The sequence below is a fragment of the Tamandua tetradactyla genome, chromosome 5 (assembly GCF_023851605.1).
Source record: "Tamandua tetradactyla isolate mTamTet1 chromosome 5, mTamTet1.pri, whole genome shotgun sequence".
Classification (NCBI taxonomy): Eukaryota; Metazoa; Chordata; class Mammalia; order Pilosa; family Myrmecophagidae; genus Tamandua; species Tamandua tetradactyla.
This window is the reverse complement of record NC_135331.1, coordinates 58,629,622-58,641,753: the sequence shown is the minus strand read 5'-3', so window position 1 is coordinate 58,641,753 and position 12,132 is coordinate 58,629,622.

Below are 12,132 nucleotides of genomic sequence, written 5' to 3'. Positions count from 1 at the left end.
CCTGTTGAACACAGTTTACACGTAGGAAGGGAGAGAATGATTTTTCTGTGTTCCTGGTTATGCAGAAGCAATTAAATAGTCTGTCTCCCATTCCCAACTTCTTTTTTCCAATTTGTGATATGCCTGATACTGAACGAAAGAGAATACCTATCTCTAAGAACCAGCCTATTTATTGACTCAGAGTCACCAGACACCTACGTCATAAGATTTTATCTGGATGGGTCCATCTTCTCCAAATGAACAAAGATTATGTCATATGTTTTGCTATCCTTCTACCCCCAACTGCTGGCAATGTTATTGCCACAAATTGTGAAGTTTGTACTTAATTTAAGAGGAAATTCCATGCTCAAAGTAAAGTGTAACATGAGTATCTCTGTCCTACAGCCGTCTATCAACTTCAGTCTATAAGACCCCAATGTGCAAAAGCTACAGGAACAAAAAATAGAAGTTCTTTGCTTCATCATCACCCAAACCATGAAGTTGGATATTAAAAGCATGCTTAAAATTATGACAGGCCATCCTTCCTCAGTTACATGAGGAAATTGATCTAAACAGGCTTACTTCAGAATGTGAGAAATAATGTATTTCTCTATCAATATGATTGGAAATTATCCCTCTGAATCAGTCATATTTCCTGAGCCCTCTAGAGCCACATTGTACAATGTGATATACACTCTGTCAGAGCCAGGAGCTAAGAACTCCAGGCCCAGCTTCACTAAACTACTGAGTGACATTGGCAGGTCATTAAATTGTTCTCTGACTTCTTTACCTTACCCATGGATGGATCCGTAAAACTACTTGCTCTTCCTTCTTCATAATATAATTGTGAGGATGCAAAGATAAAATCAAAGGAAAGATTTTTTAAAAACTTAAAATGTAATACAAATCTCAAATAGCATGATAAAATTATCATTAGATTCAAAGACATTAAATCTAGAGATAAAAGAATATAAAGACATTACAACCTATAAATTCCTCCCTGTGTACTCACAACTCCTTCAGATATTAGCAATGCTAAATGAAGGGAATTCTCCAACATAAAATTTGTATGTCAATGGGATAAATACAGTGTTCACAAATTTTTGACAAGCTATAAATGGTAAGAGCAGATAATAAGTTTCATACTGTAAATGTGAGGAAAATTCAAGAAAAAAGATTAAGTTAATAATGAAAATTTAAGAAATTAACAAAATGTATATTAAGAATGGGGATTTGGGGTTAAGCAAAAACTTATGTTTGGGTGATAAAGAGGAAAGTTTTATATTATTATTTCCACTAATATAACACTGAATATTGGATTTTTAATTTATGGATGAGGCTTATTTTTATGCTTTTTTATTTTATTATACAAAGCCTTGAGGTGCTTGCATGATAAGGTACCCCATAAATAATGCTGTGTAACTTCATACAGCATAGTTATTAATCACAAATGTTAAACTTTTCTTTTCTTTTCTTTTGGCATTGAACAAAGAAATCTTGGAAGCAGAAAGGAAACAGATCAGGATAAGCTGCCACAACTATTTATTTCACTTTAAAGAGTTGCCTCAGAACAGGAAAAAAATGTCAGATTTATCATTTCCAACACCAATGTCAAAGGTTTGGGCAAGAGTTTTCTAAAGTATTTGCAAAAAAAAAAGAAATTAGTTGTTGCATGAGGTGTTCTGCTTCCAACCTAGGATAATTTTTTTAAAATTGTTTCTAAATTAAGCTTTCCACTCAACCTTCTGCTCTAATGAAAATTATAGAACACAAAATTGAAATTCTCATTAAAACAACAGGCATATAGTGCTAACCTCATGGACCAGATTTTTTATTGACTATCCAGGGTTACATCCAAATGTCTTAAGATCATAACATATCATTTATGCCTTACTCACAGGTGAAATGGCACTGTTCTTCACAGGTGAATTAATTGTCTAACACCCAGAGGTTGTAAGCAGATTATTTTTCATGTTTCCTTTCTGCTAACTTCCGGGGAGGCTGTTGCATGTTGTAAATCTTTATTTAAAATTATATACAGCATTCGTCACAACAGTATCTATGTGTTTTATACGCCTTGCGTTTTGACTCCAAACATTGTGTTGTATGAATCTGCTTAATTTATAATAGGAATCTGAAAATAGACAATTTATATGAACAATTTTAAAAATTAACCTAAGAGGCATGCACGGGTGGTTCAGTGGTAGAATTCTCACCTTCCATGCAGGAGACCTGGTTTGCTTCTCAGACAATGCACCTAAAAAAAAAAAAGTAACCTAAGAGAAGGATAGGATCAGTAAGAAAGGAATAGGAGCTATGTGGTGGGGAAAAAAAACCTAACTGGGTGATGGATAACAAACAATTTAATATTATAATTGTTGCCTTAGGCTTTTCAAGAATGGAAACGTATTGATGGTAGTGCAAGAACAGCAACAATGTGATTTTTAAATATAATTTTAGTTATTTAGGTTGTAAAGCTTAAGTATTGTTCATAGTGGATTGTGATATTGTAGTTTGAGGAACATCTTACAGAAACGTAGAGCAATTTATTGAATGTTTACTGAATTTATATATATATGCATATAGCTATGTAAGATGACAGATCCTGAATATTATTTTTTGTATTACATATATATAATGATAAATGTATCAGAAAACAAGTATTAATTACTTTTTTATTTTTCTTTGTCTCCTTTATTGCTTGCTGTGTTGTTTGATAAATAAAACATTCCCAAGAAAATGATAAGGCTCTTACCCTGAGGAGCAGGAATTGAATATTGCCACATCAACAATAAATGTGACAAAAAATTCAATTTTGGGAGAGATATTTTGGAGATAAGGATAATTTCAATGAGGAGAAAGATTTCTCTTATAAGAGAAGGCACTGAGATGGGAATTTTATATTTTTTTAAATAAGGTATTTGAAAGGTAAAAAATAATTTACAGATGATGTAAAGATACAATATGTAAAAAGGTTTTAAAGTTTTAAAAATTATTCAGGGAATTAGAAAATAGCAAAGGCCAAAGGAAAAAGAGATCTAGTATAAAAAAATGCCAAATGTGGAGAAAATAAAAGGGGAAGACCAAACAATAGAGAGTTGCAAGAGATAAAAAATTCTACAGGTCATAGAAAATTCCTTTTCATTACAAAAGCAAAATACTATTTATTCCATATCCAAAGGAAGAGTATTTTGTGTTATAATGAAACATTCACATGTAGAACAAAAGATGCTAAAGGGTGTGTGCAGATGGGAGTGTCCGTGTGCATTCCCTAATTGAGTCTCCCAGTGCCCCACACCAGTGCAAGTTGTTGGTGGTGGAGGGTGCATGGGAAGCCTGTGTTTTATGCATGATGGTTCTGTAAACCCACAACTTCTCTGCAAAAGAAAAAGGCCCAACTGGTGATGCCTGCCCTTCTAGTCAAGTTCCACACTACTCCCACTGAAGATTGATGTCCGCTTCGGCTAATGATTGTTTGGGTGCTTTTGGTAACTCTTTTGACCTGGATTCCACTCCATCCATGCCATTTTGTAGCAAAGAAAGGTTCCCAGGGCATGTGCTCACTTATAGATCACACTGCCTCATTGTATCTTGCTATTAATCCCACTTCAAGCTCTTTAGTGAACCCAAAATACTTGAACATCCAAGCTGTAAACGATAAGATTGACCACCGCAGGTATAGCATGTTAAACTCTGGATACAAAGCTTCATTCTTCATTTTTTTCAATTAGTATTTTGCAACTGCTGGGAGTTGACAGTGATAATTGGCTCTAGGTATTATTTTCTTATCCTTCTCCTTGTGTTTTCAATCCAACAGTACATGATGGAAAATTAAGATAATTTGCTTATGGTGGGTATGGATTGGAAATACCATTCTCAATAATTTGATTGCATTATAAATACTTGTTTTCACAATTCTTCAATGCAACAAAATATCGATCAGGATCAGAAATATGACTCCACTTGTCTCTGTCTACAGTCTTTCTTAAGCATTCTATCTACAAGAATATGTGTCTATATTTGCATCTTCTGGTGGCTGTGTCATTTTTTCAATATCTAGCAATAATGCTATAATCCAGGAATTCATTACATCATCCTGCTCTACTAGGTTTCTATATTTTCTCACACCTGACCCAAATGTTTTTTTGAAGCTTCTCTTTTAACACTTGGAAAGTTCTAAAACTTTAACACTTGGAAAGTTCTACTTCAGCATGATGGTTAACATAATAGACTTTGAAGACAAGTGGACTTTGTGTGGAATCTTACTTCTGTCACTTCCTGGCTTCATGATTTAACTAGCTTTATCTCCCTAAATTCTAAAATGAACCCAGTTCTCTCATCTATAAAATGGGGGTAAATATGTTCACCTCAAAAATTTACAGATTTCTTTTAAGTATTGTTCTAGTTTACTAAAGATGTCAGAATATAATTTATCATAAACAGGTTGGTTTTTATAAAGGGGATTCATTAGGTTACAAGTTTATAGGCTATAAAAATGTCTAAACTAAGGCATCCAGGGAAAGATACTCTGACTCAAGAAAAACTGATGGCATCCAGAACACCTCTATCAGTTGGGGAGGTGCATGGGAATTTCTGCTGGCCTTTTCTCCCAGTTTCTGGTTTCAAAACAGCTTCCCTTGGGGGTATTTCCTTTTTGCCTCTCCAAACATCCATGTCTCGTGTTGGCTCTGAACTCTTTCCTCCAGTAAGTGACCCACTTTGAATGGGTGGGGACATATTTCCATGAAAACCACCTAATCAAAAGATCCTGACCACACTTGGGTGGGGAACACCTTCATGGAAACAACTTAATCAAAAAGATCCCACCCAGACAATGGATTTGCCCACACAAGATTAGGATTAAAAGAACATGGCTTTTTGGGGGTATATAACATTTTCAAACCAGCACAAATATTAAATAAGATAATGTATCTAATATATTTAACATGTATTCAATATACAATAAGTAACATCATTTTTGTTAAAAATTCAAAAGTAACTTTTATTCATAATGCTGTTATGATGCAAAGAGAGACCTCAAAGTACTTTTAAAATTGTTAAAAATAAAAATTGCTCTCAAAACAGTGGTAAGTGTACTTTTCCCTTTTTTTTCCTTTGTTAGGGAAGTGGTGGGTTTACAGAACAATCATGCATGAAATACAACACCCCACCATACCTTAAATTAGTGTAGAACAGTTGCTGCTGTTGATGATAGCATGTTGGCAAGTTTGCTTTTAATATCTTCTCTCACTCCTTTTTACCCTTCTAAATTTAGTAATCTTAACAAATCATTGTTTGGTATCTTCAGTAAACCAAAATAGTTGCCAAATTGCATTAAATATTTTCCTCTGCTTATTTATGAAAAACGGATCCTATAATTTTTTTTAAATGTCATAAAAGCTAAACTGCTCTAATATCATTTTTTGAATGTAATATTTCCAGATTTACATTCCCAGACATTAACAGTCTTACCAATTTATAAAAGCAGGTGAAGGTGGGAGGAAATGCACACAGAGATAGTAAAGTTAAATCTTTTATAGTAAACAAATAAAAGGTGCCATAAAGAACCCGTTTTCCCAATTCAGTGCAAGATACTCTTATCTAACCAGAGTAAGTTTTATTCATGCTGTTTTACTAGAAAAAAATATGGCAAAAATCAAATGACTTGCTTTTACTTTCATGTAATTAACAATTTGCTGATGCATATCAGGTATGTATATCACTCCAACTCTAAATTAAATTAAATTAAACCTTTGGCTTTTATGGGATATTAACTTATATCAGAAAGTCAAAAAATAATTTTGACCCCACAATTTTATGGGGTTTCAACTAAATCCAAGCATGTGTGAAATGAAGAGACTTAACCCATGTGGAGGAGATCAAGTAAAGACAAACAAACTATTAAAACTTAAAATCTAGTGAGCTAGAAATCCTTATGAGGTGCTAATCTATCACAAAAAAATTTTAAAAATACATATAGTTCTATGTATTTCATAGCCAAAATAGTTCATGTGAAGCATAAACATTTGGGGTGTTAATGTATGCTAACAAAATAATAATAATCCAGATCAACTGGCATTAAAAGGTTGACTCTAGACAGAGAAAAAAACATTAATTCCAATTAGTAGGGAGTTATGTATACTTGAATACTTAATGCATTAAATTAAACCTCAAGCATTACTCATAGATTTACTGTTACCTAAACTCTAATGAGGAACAGATACTGGGGTGATGTTTTATTCACTTACATTCAAATTTTCCCCAGCTTGATTTTGATTACATTTCGCTAATGAATTTTTCTGAATCCTTTCTAATCAACACCACAGTTGGTATTACAAGTGGCATCTTTATCATCAGCCTCTATGATAAAGTCTAAGCTAACTAGACTAAGTAGTTAAGTAAGTAAGTTAAGTCTAGGTAACTAGTTTGAGCTCACCAACATCCTGAGTGCCCCTGTACCCATGATCACACTAACTCTTCTGTGCCTTTCATCTCTGCTCTTTCTTTTCTAAAGGTGAAAAAGCTAAATAAAGAAAGAAGTTGACTTTGAAAGATCTTAATTTTACCCATGTACATTTTGCCTGGGAAAGGTGTTTTGAAAAATTCTATTATGCCAATTCTGGCTATTTTGCAATATTTTCAATTTTTACACCTTATCTCCCTCTATGTTTCTCTGGCTCTCTTTCTCTCTCTCACACACACACACATTCAAAAGTTCGATAATCGCAACTCAAATGTTTAATATAGCATATTCCCTCTGTTCCTGCATTAACAATTTGGTTTTCATCAACATGGATACAAAAGTGATTCTTATACTAAAATAATGCATAGGAGATGACTTACAAAACATTCAGGTCCCCTGATGTTTAGATGATACTTAGACCTCAACTGCCATGCCCACCTTTGATATTAAACTCTACTACAAATGATGACAGCCAATGTTAGATATTCTCTACTCTATTCTTTTTTTTCTTTACCTTATACTCCCATTCCTTTAACTTACCTTAGTTTTCAAGTTTTATTCCCACATAGGTGTAATTATTACTATAAAAGCACTGTGATGGTTGAGTTCATGTGTCAATTTGGCCAGGTTATGGTGTCCATTTGTTCAGTAAAGCATGCACCAGCCTGATTGTCACCATAAGGATATTTCATTGACTCAAATCATCAGTAAGTTGATTGCATCTATGACTGATTACATCTAAAAATGACAGAGGAGATTGCCTTCAACATGAGAGATATTTCATCCAATCATTTAAAGGCTTTACGAGGAGAAGGGATGATTTCAGCAGTCAGAAGAATTTTCAGCCAGTCAAGTTCTCCTAGGAAATTCAGTGAAACCTTCATCAGAATTCCCAGCTTGTGGTCTTCCCTACAGAATTGGGACTTGCCCATGCCCACAGAGGTATGAGACAATTCTTACAAAAATCTCTTAATATTTCAATTATATACCTATATATATACATATACTGTTGGTTCTATTTCAAGCATAAATTCTTAATTTTATAGAGGTTGCCTAATGTATGCGATTAGGGCCTATGTTTAAGACTGAGAAAGATCTAGAGTTAATTCTAACTCCAAAATTCTGATCCCAGATAACATAAAGAGCATATTATCTACCTCCTTGTGATGGTTAGATTCTGGTGTCAACTTGGCCAAGTGATGATGCCCAGTTGTTTGGTCAGGCAAACAATGGCCTGATCCTTGCTACAAGGATATTTGATGGCTGGTTGTATTAAATCATCAGTTGATTGCATCTGTGGCTGATTACATCTGCAATCAACAAGGCTGCTCCTCCTACCCGTGAAATAATCCAATCAGTTGAAGACTTTTAAGGAAGAAGAGAGATTCGTTCACTGCTTCTTAGCCAGAGGGTGTCTCCAGTGGAGTTTGTCTAGACCCTTCATTGGAGCTGCCAGCTTCACAGCCTGTCCTATAGATTTCTGACTATTCCATTCCCTCAGTTGCATGAGATACCTTCATAAATCTCTTGTTTACAGATCTCTCCCATTGGTTTTGTTTCTCTAGAGAACCTTGACTAATACACTCCTTTGTATTACTAAATCCACCACCACTATATTCTGAAGCCAAAGAATGATAGAAGAGAGAGAGACAAAGAGACAGAAAGAGAGAGAGAGAGAGAGAGAGAGAGAGAGAGAGAGAGAGAGAAAGTAGTTTAAAAAGGTGAATTCAACAAACAAACAAAAAAAGATTTAGAAGCAGACTTCAAAGTTGGAGGAAATACTTTATAAGTGAGGAATAAAGGGGGTCTGTTTGTTGGAGAAATGAGAACAGAGAAAGGTGTAATACAAGAACACCTGAAGTAAGGTATTTCCAGGGAGTTCCACAAACTCCAGAGCTAAATTATGGTTTAGTCTAGAAATGGATGGATTGTTCAAAATAAGGAAATCCATGAGCATAACTCATCATCTTACAAACTATAGAGAAAAAACAAAATGATCTTATTAAGATACACTAAAACAGCATTTGACAAAATTAACCAGCTAATCAAATCTAAGCCAAATATTAATAGAAAGAAATTACTTAGAATGAGTTTAGCACCATATAAATGCAAACTTGACTCTAAGTAAAACATTTTCATTATGATTATATGCAAGTAGGACTATCTCCATTACCATTATTAGTCAGCATTTCTTTTGAGGTTCTAGCAAATGCAATAAAGAAGAAAATTAAATAATCAGTATCAATTTTAGGGAAATATAGCTAGAATTGTTTTTGGTTGATGACATAACTGTATTTGTAGAAAGTCTCAAAAATTCTAGTAAGGAAAAACCTTACTGGAATTAATAAAGTAATTTGGTAAGGTGGCTAGTTCAATATAAATGCATGTAAATACTCAGTTTTCTGCACTGGCATTAATATCTAGAAATGCTAATGGGGAAACCATTCTATTTTTGTATCAGCAAAAATAATGAAATACCTAAGAGTATATTAAATAATTAAGGGATGGAGGAACAGGATTTGTCTAAAAGAACATGACAAAATATTGCTGAAAGACATACAACATAATCTCAATGTATTAGTTAGGGTTCTCTAGAGAAACAGAATCAACAGGGAACACCTGCAAATAGAAAATTTATGAAAGTGTCTCACGTGACCGTAGGAACGCAGAGTCCAAAATCCACAGGGCAGGCTGCGAAGCCAATGACTCCAATGGATGGCCTGGATGAACTCCACAGGAGAGGCTCACCAGCCAAAGCAGGAATGGAACCTGCCTCCTCTGAGTCCTCCTTAAAAGGCTTCCCATGATGGCATTTAGCATCACTAATTGCAGAAGACACTCCCCTTTGGCTGATTACAAATGGAATCAGCTGTGGATGCAGCTGACGTGATCATGACCTAATCCTATGAAATGTCCTCATTGCAACAGACAGGCCAGCACTTGACCAATCAGATAAACAGGTACCACAACTTGGCCAAGTTGACACCTGTCCCTAACCATGACACTCAACAAATGGAAAAAAGCATGAAATGTTTTTGAATGGCAAGGTCAGATATCATAAAAATATTAATTATCTTAAATTAATGAATAAATGTAATACAAATGCAAATATAATCCAAAAAGGCTAATATAAGAATTAGAGTTGATGAAATTAGCATTTGTAAATGACTGAATGTCAGAAAGCAGATAAGAAAACTAGGAAAAAGACATAGAGTTGGGGTGAGGTGGTGTCAGGGGAAATGATACCATATACTTTGAAGCCGTTCTAATCAAAGCAATACAATATCAGCATAGTATTAGAAAAAATAAGTCAGTGGAACAAAAGAAAGAGCCCTGAAATTACCAAATTCCACACATATATTAAATGAATGACAAAAAGTAGCATTTCAATTCTGTGACAAAATGGTTTTCAAAAATAATCATGCTTATAAGGGGATATTCATATGGAAAAAGAATGAAATGTGACCCCCGCCATACAGCATACAAAGAGAAAAAAGTAATAATCATGCTTGATGGAGCTACAGGGATGACATGCTTATTATATGAAATATTTACCAATAACTAAGGAAAAGACAAACAAACCAACAAAATAATAGGCAATGAATCTGAATCTAAAATTCCAAAGAGAAAATTCCAAAAGCCAATATAAAAATTGCTCAATATCATTAACCAGGACAGGTATATTAAAGTATCAATGTATATCCCCTTATTTTCAAATTGTCAAACCTTCCAAAGATGTACAACTGGAAGAAGAATCACCGCTAATTTGAATGGGAAAGAGGACAGAATAAATAGGCTTGGCAATATGCTGGAGCATATCAGGGGCTTAGTTGTGCAGGATAAGTTTGAAATGCCTCTTGGACATCCATGAGGAAGAGTCCGATTGGCAGTTGCACACATCGATCTGGAGTTCAGGAGTGAAGTCAGATAAAAGTGGGGCTATGGCACATACATGTGCCTGAATGCAGTCATTCATATAATAAATGTAGAGAAGGGGTACAAAGATTGAACACTCAAGCACTCCACCTGTTTTAGTTTTGTAGGCTTTTTAAGCAAATACCACAAAATGAGTTGTGTTATTAGCTTAGGGTTTTGAGGTTCGAAGAAACTTCAAATCAAGACATCACCCAGGTGGTGCTTTCTCCCGAAGATTGTGGAATTCTGGGACTGACTGCCAGTGATCCTTTGGTCCTCTGACATACGACAAAGCACATGCCAGCATCTCCTGGTCTCTCCCTTCTCTTCCAGGTTCTGTTTCAGATTCTTGCTTCCTGTGGCTTTCTCTCTCTGATTGTCAGAATTTCATTCTGCTTATAATGGACTCTGGGTCTTATCACCCATCCTGACTGAGGTGGGCCACACCTTAACTGAAGTAGCCTCATCAGAAAGTCCTCCCTACAATGGGTTCACACCCACAAAGATAGAGTAAGTTAAGGAACATGTTTTTCTAGCATATATAGCTCCAAACCACCGCAATAACATTCTGGAAGATATGGTTTGCAGAGTCCCCAGGATCCCTGAACAAAATTGAAGCTTGGCAATGAGAGACAAGAGGTAAATTAACAACCCATCAAACAATAACACAGCCATTAAAAAGAATGAGCTGGCACTGTGTCATTTAATTTGGAGGGATTTCCAAGATGCACAGTTGAGTGTAAAGAGCAATGTGCAAAAAGTTTATTTAATATTATTCCGCTTATATAAAATAATGACACAAAGAAACCCTGTGTGTGTATGTGGGCATCTGTGTTTACACATATAAGTATGTTAGCAAGAGAAAGATAAAAAATACATACTATGTGGTTAACTTTGGTCACCAGAAAGAGAACATAGGACAGAATGGAGAAGAAGGCAAGAAAGCAATTGATACCATTTTTAAATACTCATTTTAATATAATTTAAAAGCTTGTTCACGATTTTTAAAACCAATGTGTGATATTGTAGTAGAGGCTGCAGGGTAATGCTAAGGCATTTATTCTCCCAGTTCTTAGGAATGACGCCTCATGGCTGATCCCCTCCACAGGAAGCTGCCCACTATACAGGCATCTCTTTCCTCAGGGAGTCCTAGTCCAGGATCCAATGACTGGTGTATGCAGAGGTAAAACATCTCAGCCCTCTTACTGTAATTAGTGATAACTCTGATGGACCAGCCTGGTCCATGGCTCTCTGCTGAGTCGCCATCTTTGTGGTAATTATCACAGTTTAATTTCCCCCATTGCCCCATCTTGCTTTCCTTGCCTCTTTGCGGTATGTCCAATTAATTTCCCACACACAGATCTCCTTAGTCTGTTTACTGGTGAACCCATCCTAAGGCACATATAATCCCAATTATATAAAAGTAAAAATGCATATGTTTTTGTGTGTATATTAATGTATGTACAATGAACTAAATAAAATATGGCTCGCAAAATATTAATTTAGTGCCTTACAGTAAAGTGGAATTTCAGCTCACCTGTTCTTCATCCCTATATTTTTACTTATATTTTCAATTTTTCCAATGATCGTAGGCTATTTTTATAATCAGAAAATATGTATTTATTATCAAAGTATATAGCAACCAATAGAATAATTAAAACAATAGTTATTAAAAATGGAGAGGCAACTGAAAAGAAAATGGGAAATTAATCCCTTACCTTTCATAGCAGGGAGTCATAAGATACTACATACAAATGATTAATCACAAACTGGGA